Source organism: Trichosurus vulpecula, chromosome 1, assembly GCF_011100635.1.
Source record: "Trichosurus vulpecula isolate mTriVul1 chromosome 1, mTriVul1.pri, whole genome shotgun sequence".
Taxonomy (NCBI): domain Eukaryota; kingdom Metazoa; phylum Chordata; class Mammalia; order Diprotodontia; family Phalangeridae; genus Trichosurus; species Trichosurus vulpecula.
This window is the reverse complement of record NC_050573.1, coordinates 66,337,770-66,354,780: the sequence shown is the minus strand read 5'-3', so window position 1 is coordinate 66,354,780 and position 17,011 is coordinate 66,337,770. Positions and strand designations below refer to the sequence as shown.

The window sequence follows — 17,011 nt, the reverse complement described above, 5'->3', positions numbered from 1 at the left end:
AAGAGTACAAAGACCCAAAAAGACCCCAACCCAACAAGAAAAAGAATGAAAGTAATAAAAGTGTACTCTGATCTGTATTCAGACTCCATCTGCTCTTTTTCCAGAAGTATATAGAACTTTTTCATAAATTCTTAGGAATTGTCTTGGATCATTGTATTGCTGAGAATAGGTAAGTCATTCACAATTGGTCACTGTACTGTATTGTTATTCTGTACAATGATCTTCTGGCTCTGCTCACTTAGTTTTGCATCAGTTCATATAAATCTCCCCAGGTTTTTTCTGAAACCACCCAGCTTATCATTTCTTATGGCACAATAGTATTCCATCACATTCATGTATCACAATTTGTTCAGCCATTCCTCAATTGATGGGCAGGTCTTCAATTTCCATTTTTTTTGCCACCACAAAAAGAGCTGCTATAAATATTTTCGTACTCATAGGACCTTGTTCTTTTTCTTTGATCTGTTAGAGATGCAGACCAAATAGTGGTGTTACTGGGTCAAAGGGTATGCACAGTTTTATAGCCCATGGACATAGTTGCAAATTACTCTTCAAAATGGTTGGAGCATTTTACAACTGCACCAAGAGTGCATTAGTGTCCTAGTTTTAGCACATTCCCTCCAGCATTTGTCATTTTCCTTTTCTGTCATATTAGTCAATATGATAGGTATGAGGTGGTACTTCAGAGTTGTTTTAATTTGCCTTTCTCTAATCAATAATGACTTAGAACCTTTTTCATGCTTTCCTTTGAATCTTGGTTGCATTGGTTGTGTTTGTGCAAATCCTTTCACATTTAATGTAATTCAATTTATCCATTTTGTATCCTGTAATACTCTGTATCTATTACTTGGTAATAAGTTCTTTCCTTACCCATAGATCTGACAGGTAAAGTATTCCATGCTCCCCTCATTTGCTTATGATATCACTCTTTATTTCTAAATCATGTACCCATTTTGACCTTATTCTTGGTATATGGTGTGAGATGTTGGTCTATACCGAGTACCTGCCAAACTACTTTCATGTTCTCCCAACAATATCAAATAGTGAATTCTATTCTCTAAAGCTTGGATGTTAGGGTTTATCAAACACCAGATTACTATGGTTATTTAGTACTGCGTTACATGCATCTAATTTATTCCACTGATTCAACACTATTTCTTAGCTGGTACCATATTGATTTGATTACTGCTTTGTAATCTTTGTAACAGTTTGAGGTCTGGTACTGCTAGTCTACCTTCTTTCACATTTTTTTCATTGATTGCATTAATATTCTTGACCTTTTGTTTTTTCAGATGAGTTTTGTTATTATTTTTAGTAGCTCTATACAATTATGAGAGATTTTAAAAGATTTCTTACCTTCTGATGATGCTGGGTTTTGGATAAGAGTGGAACCAGCTTGAACTAGGTATTGCAATATTGATCCTGAACACCAAGAAACACAAAGGAAAAAAACTACTCTGAATTTTTATTTTCTGTCTTTCAAAGACATTTTTTATTATTCTTCCACACTGTGGCAGAGAGAGGCACTGATTGATTCCAAGTGCAACCTGAATTCCAAAGCTCATTGTAGTGGGACATTCTTGTGATTGGTGGAAATGAATGCTCTGTCCTACATGAGAGGCAGAGTAGAGTTGGCGAGTGTGAGAAAACTTTAGTCTTTGAGTTCTCTCGGCTTCAAGTCACTCTGGGTACTTCTGGGTTCCAGCTTTGAGAGGGAACATGGTTCAGACCAATTTTACTTTGGGATACTGAAGGAAAAGTTTCTGGGAAGACATGATGGAGACTGCCAACTCTTCTCATGTCTTCCCAGAATCTTTTTCTTTAGCAGCGTGACATGGGGTTGTTCTGAACTAGCTTCCCTTTCAAAACTGGAAGCCAGAAGTGCCCAGAATGACTTGAAGCCTGAAGAGAATTTAAAGAAGGTTGAAGTTCTCTTGCCAACTCCACTCTGCTCCTCACACAGGGTGGGCATTCATCTTCACCAAAAAGGAGACAGCCTCATAGCAATGGGGTTTGAAATTGGGGTTACATAAGCAATTGCATCCCTCCATCTATCTATGTATCCATCTACGTATCTATGTATCTATCATCCCATTGCATCCTGGGCCACCTCCAGTTGTCCTGATGAATATCAGGCCACTGGACCCTTTTGGCTGTGGAGGAGAAAGTGAGGCTGGTGATGTTGCACAGCCCTCCCTCACTCAAAGTCAACTGCAAGTCATGTCATCAACTCCCTGACATCATGGTCCTCTTCAAGAATGAGGGACAAACAGAACAACAATATTAATTATCTACTTGGCCATTAAAAATTGGGATAGGGATGGTACCTTTCTTGTACCATCATCTTAGAAAGCTTGCTGCAGCTTCTACAAGTTAATTGATTTTCCCAGGGTCCCAGAGCTAATGTCAGAAGCACGTTAAAAAGAACTAAACTGTAAAATCAAGGGCATGTAAACTGGATCACAAGCAGTCATTAAAAATAATAAAAGAATATTCCATATAAGGAAAGAGATAGTAGCACATGTAGCTCCTAGCCTCATAGTCTTAGAGCTGGAGAGGATATAAGGGCCCATCTAATCCAAACTCCTCATTTTGCAAATGAACAAACTGTTTCCTAGATAGACTAAGTGACTCATCCTAGGTCTGAAAGGCAGTAAGTACAGAGTTGGGATTTTAGACCAGGTCTTTTGATTCCAAACCCAGAGCTCTGTCTGTTGCACCTGCCTCTCACAGATAGGGTGGGGTACAATCTGATTAGAAGGAACCACCTGGTCCTACCCCTTTAGCAGATGAGGAAACTGTAGCTCAGAGAGTAGACATGATGTGCCCAAGGTAGCACAGTAATTGGCTGAGTTGGGACCTCAATTCAGAGGCTTCTAAATTAATATCCTAGACTCTGTCTCTATATGAAGAATGTCTGCATTTCCTATTTCATGTTCTTCTCTCATCTCTTTCTTGGCAGACACATCACCCACATGGGACCAGCCAACCAAATATGTGTCTCTGAATTCCTTCTCCTGGGACTTTCTGAGAAGCCAGAGCAGCAGCTGCCTCTCTTTGGTCTGTTCCTGGGCATGTACATGGTCACTTTGTCTGGAAATATGCTTATCATGGTGGCTGTTGGCTCTGATTCGCACCTCCACACCCCCATGTACTTCTTCATTTCTAATCTGTCCTTGGTGGATCTTTGTCTGCTGTCCACCACAGTCCCCAAGATGCTGGCCAACATACTGACACACAGTAGGGCCATCTCCTATGCTGGCTGCCTCACCCAGATGTATTTCTTCTTAGTCTTTACTTGTATGGACAACTTCCTTCTCTCTGTGATGGCTTATGATCGGTTTGTGGCCATTTGTCACCCTCTGCGCTATGTGGCCATCATGAATCCACAGCTTTGTGGCCTGTTGGTTCTGATTTCCTGTGTTCTTAGTGTTTTAGCATCTCTTCTTCACAGTCTCATGATAATGCATCTGTCTTTCTGTAAAGACCGTGAAATTCCATATTTCTTCTGTGATTTTAGTCAGGTTCTGAAACTCTCTTGTTCTGATACTCTCATCAACAACATTTTGGTTTATTTTACGACTTTTCTGTTGGGTATTATTCCCCTCACAGGGATTCTTGGTTCTTATATACAGATCTGTTCTTCTATTTTGAAATTCCCGTCTGCTGAGGGGAAGTATAAAGCCTTTTTTACCTGTGGTTCTCACCTCTGTGTTGTTTCATTATTCTATGGCACAGTTTTTGGAGTATACATGACCTCCTCAGCTACCCACTCCTCCTGGAAGAGCATAGTTCCCTCAGTGATGTATGCTGTGGTAACTCCCATGCTGAACCCCTTCATCTGTAGCCTGAGGAATAAGGACATAAAGGATGCCTTGAAAAAATTCATTGGCAGATCAGCCTCCTCTCAATGATGGGCCATATCCCTGGGCCTAAGTATATGGCTTTGGTAGCTGGGACCAAATACCCAGCAATCAGAATCTTGGTTCCAAATGTGAGGTTCGCCATTTTCTAGAGTTGTATTCTTCTGACTGACTCTTACATTTTGATTGTAGATAAGTAATCTTCTGTTTCCTGGCTTCTATTTCCTGTCACTTCAAAGTCAATGACTTCTGGCTTTATTTATCTCACTTCAGACCTTAGTCTGTTTTTACTGAAGAGCTCTGGATATGAATTCTCATGATCTGGGTTTTTCTTATTGGTCCACCATTTTAAGCCCTCTGCCTTTGGTAAATCACAAGTTTTCAGAGACTCAGTGTCTTTTTCTGTTGAAATGAGAATTGTAATACCCCTATCAAAGCTTTTAAAATTTTCCTTCAGTTATAGCATATGAAAATGCTTTATGAAGGATTGTGTGTAAGAATGGAGGCAATTGTGTTCAAAGCCCTCATTTAATTTCTGGGTATACAAAGAAAAAAGTAACCAATAGTCTCTGTTTTCAAAGAGTTAATATTCAATGGGGGCAGGATATAATATTTACTAAGATAAATTAAAGTGCTGAGAGTCAGAGAAGATTAAGAAATAGGGAGATAAGGGAAGACTTTTAGTGTCAGGTCATGCAAGAGCTGAGCCTTGAAGGACAGAAAGTTTTATAAAAGCTCCATAGGAGAAGGAATGCATACTGAATGTGTCAGAGAGGCCAAGCAATGGGAGATGCTGAGTTTGCAGAACAGTGAGTAGACCTGTTTGCCTGGAACACAGAATACTTGAAGGAGTGTAATGTGAAATGTCTACAAAGGTAAAGTTGGAGCCAGACTATGAGGGAGATTCAATGCCAAAGTGAAGAGTTCTTTATTTTATTAAATGGACACTAAGTATCTCCTAAAGCTTCTGATGTAAGAGAATGACATGGTCATATGGTGATAAATTTAGAGGTAGAAGGAACATTCTAGTTACAACCTGTGCTTTAGGAAGATGATTTTGCCAGCTGTATGTAGGATGAATTTGGGTGGGGGGACTCAAAGCAGAGGACTAATCTGGAAGTTCAGGGTAGTGGGGATATAGGACTGAATGGAGGCTATGTGAATGGGTAGACGAGGATAAAAATAGTACTATTTATGTATATATATATACATATACCTAACTTATACATACATGGACACATACACATATATATGTATATAAATATGAAAGTTAATATTTATATAGCATTTTAGGGGTTGCAAAGTGCTTTAGACATGTAAGCTCATTTGAACCTCACAGAAACCCTGGGAGGTAGGTGCCATTATTATCCTCATTTTGCACTTAGGAAACTGAGGCACAGATGGTGTTAAGTGACTTGCCCAGGGTCAGACAACTGGCAAGTTGCTAAGGCAAGATTTGTACTGAGCTCTTCCTGACTCCAAGTCCTGTAAGCTATCCATCATATAACCCAGCAGTGTATGAACTATGTTGGGGAGGTAGATGAGACCAGGCTTGGCGACTGATTGAATGTGCAGGTTGAAGGACTCGGAAGAGTGGAGGATGAGTCTGAGAATGTGAATATGGGTGACTAGGAGAATGGTGATACCATTAAAAGAAAAAGGAAAAAGGAAAGTCAAGTTTGGGAGAAGGGCACATGGGGGCTATGAATTCCATTTGAGAAAGGAGAGTAAATTGACCATATGATTTCCTCCCTGGGGTTGCTCTCCAGTGCATATAGCAGTGGTCCCTAAGTCATGGATCCAGAAGCAGAGGAGACAGAAGTAATACTTGGGCCAGGCCCCCAGGAATTGGGGAAACAAGGCATCTAGATGGTGCAGGGGATAGAGAGCTGTGCCTGGAGTTAGTAAGACCTGAATTCAAATTTTGCTTCAGTCACTTCCTAGGTATGTGACTCTGGGCAAATCACTTAACCTGTTAGCTTCAGTTTCCTTAACTGTGAAATGGGAATAATAATAGCACCTCCCTCCCAGGGGTGTTGTGAGGATCAAAAGAGGTAATATTTGTAAAGCACTGGAGTGCCCGTCCCATAGTAGGCATTTATTCAATGTTTCCTTCCTTCCTCACTCCCCCAACTTCAATCCCAAGCCTTTGTGTTTTCGTACATGTTTTTAATGAGGCAATCTGGACAAAAACTCTCCATCACCTGTTAGCCAACTTTTTAAAGGTGATTCTCAGTGCACTAACTCAAGCTAGTCCCAGGTCAACAGACCAATAGCTATCCCTAAATCCCCAAACGTATTTAAGCCTGTAACACCTATCGGACCGTGTACTGTGCTGGCAAACCTTTGAGGATCATGTGTTACTTAGATGAAGAATTGAAGAAGGAACAAAAGTAATGTGTTATTTTCATTTTTATTAACTTTCCTGTTATTATCTTTACTGTATTGGTCCCTTTATCAATCACAGAATCTTATAGAATTTTAGTGTGACACCTGTGTAAGCTCTTTGTGAACATTCTATGTGATGTTAAATGTGGCATCGGTAGCAGCCCATACTAGTTTGTGTGTTGTCTTCTATAAGCCTACAGAAGGACAAGGTGACTTTATTAACAAGATGAGAGAGAGAGAGAGAGAGAGAGAGAGAGAGAGAGAGAGAGAGAGAGAGAACAGAAGGAAAGGAAAGAGGAAAGGAGGAAAGAAAGAGAGAGAGAGAACATCTAGCTAGTGAACCCCAAGTTAAGTGGGCAGCTTCTGGCCATCAAAATGTACCCTCCTTTGGAAAGGATAAGGAGAGGGAGGAGACTAGCTGAGTTACCCAACTAGCTGGATCCCTTTAGAGGCAGCTGAGGTTGTGCACTTACCAATAACAAGAGGGATGTAGGCTGTATTCCAGGAAATATACACAGTCCTTTAAATACTTGAAAAGAACTGTCAAGTCCCCCTTAAGTTCTCTCTCCTTCAAGTTTCACAGATCTCATTTCTATCCATGAGTCCTCACAGGGTATGGATTTGAATGTTGTTACCAAGTCCATTTCCTTTCTCTTGACCCTGATCTACTTATCCAAATCTTTCCCAGAATAGGACTCCACAATACTTAAGATGTGGTCTGAATAGAGGAGGGCACAGCAGGGTTATCACTTCTTTATTCCTGGTTCACACTCTTCTACCCTAACTCCTGCCCTTATCTTAAGGGAGGATCAATGTGTATGATGATGCCCCTTTAAACACACTAACCTTCCAATTTCTCAGTCTCCTCAACTCCTATGACTCCTTCCCTCTCTACCTAAGCTACACATAAGGATGGTCACCTTTTTGGTCTAGTGATCACTCAGAAGTGTTCCGCTTCCAGGATAAAAAACTCTTGAATTCCTATATTAGATCATACCTTCCCATCGTTCTGTGTCTTCCAATGCCTTCATCCTCACTGGGGGCCTTGAATGCATCCATCTCTTTATATTCTCTCAGGCTCTCATCCTTGCTTTAACTTAGCTTTTGTCTCTTCCCAATCTTAAACCTATATTTAACCAGCTGAACTTTATATTGTGCTCTCCTCCCTAACCCGTTGCCCCCTTACTGTTTTGGCACTCTTACCTGGTCCCAGCCAAAGCCTAAGCCTGTATTACTTTCACCTCCTGCCTCCTCCATTTTTACTCATTTGCTGCTGAATAGGTGTGAAGGAAATCACACAATTGAGGTGATTACATTCACTACAAATTTGTTATTTACTCTCCACTAGGCCCTTACTGAGGCAAGACAATCCTTTTACTCCTCCCTGATTGATTCTGGGATTTCTCTTTGTTTCTCACATCTTGTCTTCTTGATAAGAAGCCCACACTAGGGAGCTTTTCATCCAATTCAAGGTTCTCACAGAGTGAGACAATAGTTATCAATCAACCTTCATAACCAATCCATCTCTGAGCCCCATGGACAGAGCCAGACACCCTTTGCACACTCAGTAGTCTCATAGGAGGAACTTGGTAGCTGTAGTAAATGGTGATCACCTAAATCTGGAAACATAGTGTGAAACAAACATTTGTCCAAAGGTCTTTACTGCAATGTCCAATATTTGATCAGATAAACAGTCCCGCTCTTTAAGTGCTCCTTGCACTCCTGCTCTGATCAGCAGCTTGATTCCTCCCACCTGGCCTGGGGCTGGAAGAAACCACAGCTGGAAATCCTACCCTGCTGCACCATCTTTGCCGCACTGGAGCTGAGGACTACTTCTCTCCTCTCACCCTGATCCAGATATTTTCCCACTGACCTCCTAAGTTGTCTTTGGCGTTTGTGGGTTGAGAAGTCTGGTAGCTTCTACAGCTCATTGTTTCAGGGCCCTTCACTTGTTCCACCCCATCTCCTTAGCACCTGGTCTGTCCTGGTGCAGCACAGGCTGGGCTGCACTCAGCTCCCAGCATGGTGCAATAGACCCTTCCCAGTGACCATCCAGGCTGTCTTGGGCTGGAGACCTGCTTCCCTCTTTTGTTTTGTGGGTTCTGTAGCTCCAGAAGTTTTTCGGAGCCATTTTTTACAGGTGTTTGGAGGGATTTGGGGGAGAGACTGAGTCCCTGCTTTCCTGCCACCATCTTGGTTCAACAAAACTGCTTTCACTACGAACAGATAGACTTAATAAAAGTGGGGTTCCAGGGTAGAGAAATGGAGAAGAATCACCTTGTCTCATTAGCCAAAATTTGTTCTCAATAAATTCTTTTCTGTGCTAAACCAGGTTGAATCTTAACAGTTTCTCGTCCTTAGTCAGATAGATGTCTGAAACAGAGGACTGTGAAGTCTGACCCAGACAGCCCCACTTGCTTCATTGTACCCCTGTACAGAGTAAGAAAAATATCCAAGAAATAAAATATGGTTCCCCAATTCAATTCCACTCATGACTGCTAGGAGAGTCACAATTAGGTGAAATTTTCCAGCCATTAGACCTTAGATTGATGTTGTGAAAATCAAATAGAAAAGGAGTCACTAAACTGTATTTAAGGATTCCTGTGGGCTGCATATTGACTTAGAAAACCAAATATTACCATTATCTATATTATGTTCTTTTTTTATTTGTTTATTTCCTTATTACATTTTAATCTGGTTTGGGCTGCAATGTGGTCTGTGGCCTGAGTATTTGAAACATTTGCTACAGATGATGGGTGATGAAATAGGTAGCAGTGTCCCTGAAGAGATAAAGGCTGGAACCTGGTAGAAGGAAGCAGTGTCTAGCCACCGGGAGACCATGTAATATTACAGTAGTAGTGCCTCTTAGATACTGGATGACTTTGAGTTACCATGAGAGTAATGGGGAGTAGTGAAAGTGTTCTCAGAGGAGATACCACACTTAGCAGGGAGCAGGGCCTTTGAGGGCCATACAGTGAAATTGATGAACATGTAGCTTTGGTGAGATGAGCTGCTCCAATGTGCCAGTTAACAGCCAGAGGAATCTATGGCCCTATTCTCCTAGGACACAGCTATCATATGCTTAAGGTTTAAATCATCAAATTTCTGGTGAAAATTGGATGCTGAAACTCTACAGCAAGCCAGTTGATGTAACATATTTATAATTCTACCTATCTCATCCTGCTTTATTTTTAGAGACCTTCCTTTTTCTATTGGTTCATGTTCCTTGACCCCATTTCCCCACTGGTGACATGTCAGCTGCCACAGTAGGCCTTTTGTCTGAAAACCATATGAAACCTAATTTTCAATTGGCTCTGGTCCTACAACCAGAGGGCTATTGTTGGTTAGGACCACCACCCACAGCATGCTGCTCCATCGGCCAATGGGATCAAAGAAGTCTAAATGGTTTTCTAGCCCTGGCTGCAGCTGTTTTCACTTTCCTGTGCTCTTCTTGGCAAGGAATCACTCTAACCCATCCTGGTGTTGCTGAATGCCATTCACCCAGAATCTACTCTATGTTCGCATGATAGTCACATGCATTCCCCATACATGCCCCTCCCCCTCATGGTCTCTATGTGTGCCCACTTTTTCTACTGATCATATATTGTCTCAAGGATTTGAACATACAACTCAATTGTTGAATGACTTTCATTGTTAGGAGTTTTTCTGCCAGGATTTCCTGCCCCACAGGGAGCTGAGCTGTTCAGGGATTGCAAAGATAATTTTATGATTTTTCTAATGAGGAGCTGAGGGCATTCAGCCACTAAGGCCCAGAAACTGTAAGTATTTCTCCTGTTCCCCTGACTGCCCAGGCTAAAAAATCAGCTGTTCCAGGCCAGGAGATAGCCTACTTTTGCCTTCCAGAGACATTAATCGCTATGTCTGAGGCCACTGTCTCACCTCTCCTTGGGGTGACTGCTGCTGCCTTTCTTGTCCTTTCTGCCAATGATTCAAGACAGCAAAAGAATCAGGCAAACTGGTTTTCTCTGTGATGTAAGTCCTACTGGGGATCAGGTAGCTCATGAGAAGAGGGGAAACAAAGGAAAAGGGATGGAGCCTGTTGTTCCTCCAAAATTCAGGGAGATTATTCCAAGTCTAGTCCTGACAAAATCATGGCCCAATCCAGGCCAGAGCCCAGCTCCATCTGACTTAGCCCTGAGTCTAGCTGAAAGTTCAGACCCTAAGATAGGGTCTGAACCTAAGATAGGGTAGGTGGGAGCGTAGTGCAGTACAATGGGAAGAGTCCTGGATTCAGATCCAAATCCTAGCCCTACACTGATTGGCTCTAGGACCTTAGATATATTGCTTCTCTTCTCTGGGCCTTAGTTATAAATGAGGAAGATGCCTGCTCTATCATTGGAGTACATGATTGGAATTTAAAGGGACTTCACAGAGGAACCAGATAAGTCATTCTATTCCAAAAGCAATAGGTCTTTTCTGCTATACAGTGTTTCTGTCAGCATCAAATAATGTCATGTCTGTGGAACGTTTTTATTAACAAAAATAGAAATTGTTGGAATTATTGTAATAGAAATCATAGTTCAGCATGGCCCAGACCATCTTGGCCAGTTTCAATCCAGACCCCGGCTAGGGCTCAGACCAATCAAACCACAGTTGTCCAAACCTGAAGCCCAATGAGAACAGAGGGGTCACTCATATTTCCCCTAGTGGCAGAGTCCTAGGGCCCTGCATAGGTCTTTCCGTGCTGACCATGGGCCTCTTCTAGAAACCTGTGTCTGTACAGAACCAGGACAATTCCTTCAGTCTGGTCTTCAAGTTGTTCTCAGGGGCTGTCTCCAAACCAATTCAATTCAATCTCATCCAGCAACGTTTATCAAACACCTATTACTTGTTAGGGGCCTCTCTACAAAGTAAATAAAAAACCGGTTCTTGCACTCAATGAGCTTGTATTCTACTGGGGAGATACTATATTTTCAATCATTATATACAATCAACATATGAATTATAAGTTGTTAGCTTTCCCTGTGGAACAACCACATTTTGTTACATTTAATGAGGGCAGTTCATTGCACTGATTTCCACATCTCTTCAATTCATTCCTCCATTTTTTCTCCAGTATCTGCCTTTATTCTTTCTCCTCTGCTTCCCCGTTGCCCCTTCAGTCTTCACTCTTTCCTCTGCCTTTATGGTTTAGTTGAAAGTTAGACTAAATGATTTCTGAGATCCCTTTCAATTTTAATAATTTATAAGCTTCTGAATGAACTGCCTTGTCAGGTGTGATTTCCGTCATTGGAGGTGTTTAGGCTGAGGCTTCATTCACATTTGTTGGATATGTCACAGGGGATCTTTGCTCTAGGTGAGGTTGAACAGAACACTTCCTCAGTATCTTCCAGCTTTGAGTTTCCATTCTTGTATATTATCCTTTCCATTTCACTTCTTTTAATTCCATCTTTCTTCCTTACTCTCCCATTTCTCTCTGTGTCTGCTTTGTAAGAGAAAGACCAGAATTAGCACATCAAAATCAATGACTATTTCTAGAGTCCCACAGTGTGCATGTTCCTTTAAATATTGGTACCAAATTGTTTGATGTCATATAATATGGACATGGGGTGAGCTAGTGGCTCTAAAGATGTTCAGTTAGTCATTGGCATCATCCTCTCCCAAGGTGAAAAAGCTGAGGACCAGTCTGAAGCTATACTAAAGTCCTTGGTGGTAGTGGTGGGGGTGGTAGTCAGGAACAGGAAAAAAAAGGCAAGCTTATAATATGAGAACTGGCTAGGAAAGCAATTCATATGAAAGACAACTGGGGAGGTCCTTAAGGACTGAGAGTCATTGTGTGCCTTTCTCCAAAGGTGTTCAGCAACACTTGAGCATAAAGGTACCACCTGTGGTGGAGACTATTAGGGTTGAAGTTTGGCAGGATATTAATGGCGATAGAACAATAGAGAAAGGGACGTGAGAGAAGAGGATGAGACATATTCAAAATGGTTAACTATAGTTCCAAGACTGGACAAGGAGCAAAGTGAAGAGAGAGCAGGAGGCTGGGAGAGAGCACAGGAGGTCACAGTCACAGTGGGGATGAAGAATTGGGTTAAGAGGAATGAGGCACAGGGAGAGATGGAAGATAGAAGAGTATGATGAGAGAGGGTAATTTCAGAAGTGTTGTTCTTTCTCTGTAGGTCGATAGGATTTTTCCAACACACATCCTTAGTGATTGTTCTGGGTCATTGTATTACTATAAATAGGGAAGTCATTCACAATTTGTAATCTTATAGTATTGCCGTTACTCTGTACAATGATTTCCTGGCTCAGCTCATTTCATTTTCCATTAGTTTATATAAATCTTCCCAAGTTTTTCTGAAGCCGTCTTGTTTTTCATTTCTTACACAATAGTATTCCATCAGAATCATGTACAAGAGCTTGTTCAGCCATTCCCCAATTGATAGGGACCCTTCACTTTCTAATTCTTTGCACCCCAAAAAGGACTGCTATAAATATTTTTGTACCTATAGGACCTTTTCCTTTTTTCTTCGATCTGTTTGAGATAGAGACCAAGTAGTGGTATTACTGGGTCATAGGAATTATACAGTTTTATAGCCCTTTGGGCATAGTTGCAAATTGCTCTTCAAAATTGTTGAATCAGTGCACAACTCCACCAAGAGTGTGTCAGTGTCCCTGTTTTCCCTATCCCATCCAGCATTTGTCATTTTCCTTTTCTATAATATTAGCCAATATGATAGGAATGAGGTGGTACCTCAGAATTGTTTTAATTTGCTTTTCTTTCATCAATAATGATTTAGAGCATTTTTCACATGACTATAAATAGCTTTGATTTCTTCTTCTGAATATTGCCTGTTCATATCCCTTGACCATTTATCAACTGGGGAATGACTTGTATTTTTGTAAATTTGACTCAGTTCTCTATATATTTGAGAAATGAGATCTTAGAAAAACTTGCTGTAAAAATTTCCCCCCTAGTTTCATGCTTTCCACTGAATATTGGATGCATTGTTTTTTTTTGTGTGAACCCTATTTAATTTAATGTAATCCAATTTATCCATTTTATATCACACAATCCTCTCTATCTATGGTTTGTTTATAATTTTTTTCTCTCACCATATATCTGACAGGTACAGTATTCCATGCTCTCCTAGTTTGCTTATGATGTTACCTTTTATTTCTAAATCATGTACCCATTTTGACCTTATTCTTGGTATATGGTGTGAGACGTTGATCTAGTGTATGCCAAAATACTTTGAAGTTGTCCTAACAATATTTATCAAATAGTGAATCCTTTCCCCCAAAGCTTAGATCTTTGGATTTATCAAACACTGGATTACTATGGTCATTTACTGCTGTGTATAATGTATCTCATCTATTCCACTGATCCACCACTCTATTTCTCAGCCAGTACCAGATTGTTTTAACTACTACTTTGTAATCATTGTAACAGTTTGAGTTCTGGTACTGCTACTCCCCTTTCCTTCATATTTTTTCATTGATTTCATTGATATTCTTGACCTTTTGTTCTTTTATATAAATTTTGTAATTTTTTCCTAGATATATACAATTATTAGAGATTTTAAAAGATTTATTAACTTCTGATGATGAGGGGTTTGGATAAGAGTCATACCAGCTTTAACCAGGTATTATAATATCAATCCTGAACACCAAGGACCACAAAAGAAATGCACTACTCTGAATTTTTATTTTCTGTCTTTCAAAAACATTTTTTATTGTTCTGCCATGCTGTGGTAGAGGGAGGCACTGACTGACACTTAGGGTTTTCTCTGGCAGCTAAATGGGCTCTGATTGGAAGTGTAACCCCAGTTCCAAAGCTTATTGGTATAGGACATTCTCATGATTGGTGGAGATGAATCCTCTGCCTACAGGAGAGACAGAGTGGGTGAGTGGGTGAGAGTGAGAAAGCTTTAGTCTTTGAGTTCTCTAGGCTCCAAGTCACTCTGGGTACCTCTGGGTTCCAGCTTTGAGAGGAAAGATGGCTCAGACCAACCTTACTTCAGGATACTGAAGGAAAAGTTCTGGGAAGACATGATGGAGACTGTCAGCTCTTCCCATGTCTTGCCAGAGTCTTTTTCTTTAGCAACGTGACATAGAATTGGTCTGAATGATCTTCCCTTTCAAAGCTGGAAGCCAGAAGTGCCCAGAATGACTTGAAGCCTGAAGAAAACTCAAAGAAGATGGAAGTTCTCTTGCCAAGTCTACTCTGTTCCTCATGAGGGCAGGGCATTCATCTCTACCAAAAAAGAGATAGCTCCATACCAATGGGCTTTGGAATTGTGGTTATCTAAGCAATTACAACCTTCCATTGATCCATCCATCCATCCATCCATCCATCCATTCATCTATCTATCTATCTATTCAGCTATCTATCTATCTATCTATCTATCTATCTATCTATCATCCCGTTGCATCTTGGGTCATCTCCAGGCTTCCAGATGAATATCTGGTCACTGGACCCAGATGGGTCTGTAGGAGAAAGTGAGGCTGGTGATGTTGCATAGCCCTCCCTCAATCAAATCAAAGCGAACTGCAAGTCATGTCATCATCTCCCTCATGTCACCATCCTCTTCAAAAATGAAGGATAAACATAACTGCAATATCTATCACCTATTTGACCATTAAAAATTAGGATAAGAATGGCACCTTTCTTGTACTCATCATGTTAGAAAGTTTCCAGCAGCACTAAAAAGCTAATTGATTTTCCCAGTGCCCAGATCTGATGTCAGAAGCACATTAAAAACAATTAAGCTGTAAAGTCAAGGGATGTTAACTGGATCACAAGCAATCACTAAAAATAATGAAAAGAACATTCCATAGAAGGAAAGAGATAGGCAGCATATATACCTCCTAGGCTTATAGTCTTAGAGCTAGAAAGGACCTAAGAGACCATCTAATCCAAACTCCTCATTTTGCAAATGAACAAACTGATTCCTAGACAGATAAAATGACTCATCCTAAATCTGAAAGGCAGTAAGTACATAGTTGGGATTTTAGACCAGGTCTTTTGATTCCAAACCCAACGCTCTGTCTATTGCACCTGCCTCTCACAGATAGTGTGGGGTAACATCTGGTTACAAGGATACCTACGCCTTTAGTAGATGAGGAAACTGAAGCTCAGAGAGGGGACGTTATATAGCCAAGGTTGCACAGTAAGTTACAGAGTTGGGACTTCAATTCAGAGGCTTCCTAATTACTGTCCTAGATTCTTTCCTCTATGTGAAGAATGTCTGCATTTCCTATTTCATGTTCTTCTCTCATCTCTCTCTTGGCAGACTCATTACCCACATGGGACCAGCCAACCAAACACGTGTCTCTGAATTCCTCCTCCTGGGACTTTCTGAGAAGCCAGAGCAGCAGCTGCCTCTCTTTGGGCTGTTCTTGGGCATGTACATGGTCACTTTATCTGGAAACATGCTTATTATGCTGGCTATTGGTTCTGACTCCCACCTCCATACCCCCATGTACTTTTTCATTTCTAATCTGTCTTTGGTGGATCTTTGTCTGGTGTCCACCACAGTGCCCAAGATGCTGGCCAACATCCTGACACACAGTAAGGCCATCTCCTATGCTGGCTGCCTCACCCAGATGTATTTCTTCTTAGTCTTTGCTTGTATGGACAACTTCCTTCTCTCTGTGATGGCTTATGATCGGTTTGTGGCCATTTGTCACCCTCTGCGCTATGTGGCCATCATGAATCCACAGCTTTGTGGCCTGTTGGTTCTGATTTCCTGTGTTCTTAGTCTTTTAACATCTCTCCTTCACAGTCTCATGGTGATGAATCTGTCTTTCTGTAAAGATCATGAAATCCCATACTTCTTCTGTGATCTCACTCAGGTTCTAAAACTCTCTTGTTCTGACACCCTCATCAACCAACTTTTGGTTTATTTTACAACTGGTCTGCTGGGTTTTGTTTCTGTCACAGGGATTCTTCTTATACGCCGATCTGTTCTTCTATTTTGAAAATCCCATCTGCTGAGGGGAAGTATAAAGCCTTTTTTACCTGTGGATCTCACCTTTGTGTTATTTCATTATTCTATGGCACAGTTTTTGGAGTATACATGACCTCCTCTTCTACCTATTCCTCTTGGAAGAGCATAGTTGCCTCAGTGATGTATGCTGTGGTAACCCCCATGCTGAACCCCTTCATCTATAGTCTGAGGAACAAGGACATAAAGTATGCCCTGAAAAAATTCATTAGCAGATCAGCCTCTTCTCAGTGATGGGCCATATCCGTGGGCCTAGGTATATGCCTTTGGTAGGTGGGACCAAATACCCAGCAATCAGAATCTTGGATTCCAAATGTGAGGTTCAAGGCTTCCCAGGTTCATATTATTCTGACTGACTCTTATCTTTTTGATTCTAGATAACTAATCTTCTGCTCCCTGGCCTCTATTTCCTGTCACTTCAATGGCCATGACTTCTGGCTTTATTTATCTCACTTCATCAGGACTTAGTTTGTTTTTACCAAAGAGCTCTGTATATAAAGTCCTATGATCTGTGTTTTTGTTATTGGCCCACCACTTCAAACAATGTGCTATTGGCAAATCACAATCTTTTAGAGACTCACTTTTTTATCTGTTGAAATGGGAATTATAATATCCCCATCAATGCTTTTTAAATATTCCTTCTGTGCATAAAATGATACATTGCATATGAAATGCTTTATGAAAGATTGCATGTAGAAATGGAGGCAATTATGTTCAAAGCCCTCCTTCAATTTCTGTGGATACAAAGAAAAAATTTAAAAATAGTTGTTCTTAAAGAGTTCCCATTCT

At 40.9% G+C, this 17,011-nt stretch overlaps 1 pseudogene; it reads left to right on the top strand.

Annotated features, from left to right (window-relative positions):
• Positions 1 to 2,975: 2,975 nt before the first annotated feature.
• On the top strand, positions 2,976 to 16,456 carry LOC118834343 (annotated as a pseudogene).
• Positions 16,457 to 17,011: the final 555 nt, after the last annotated feature.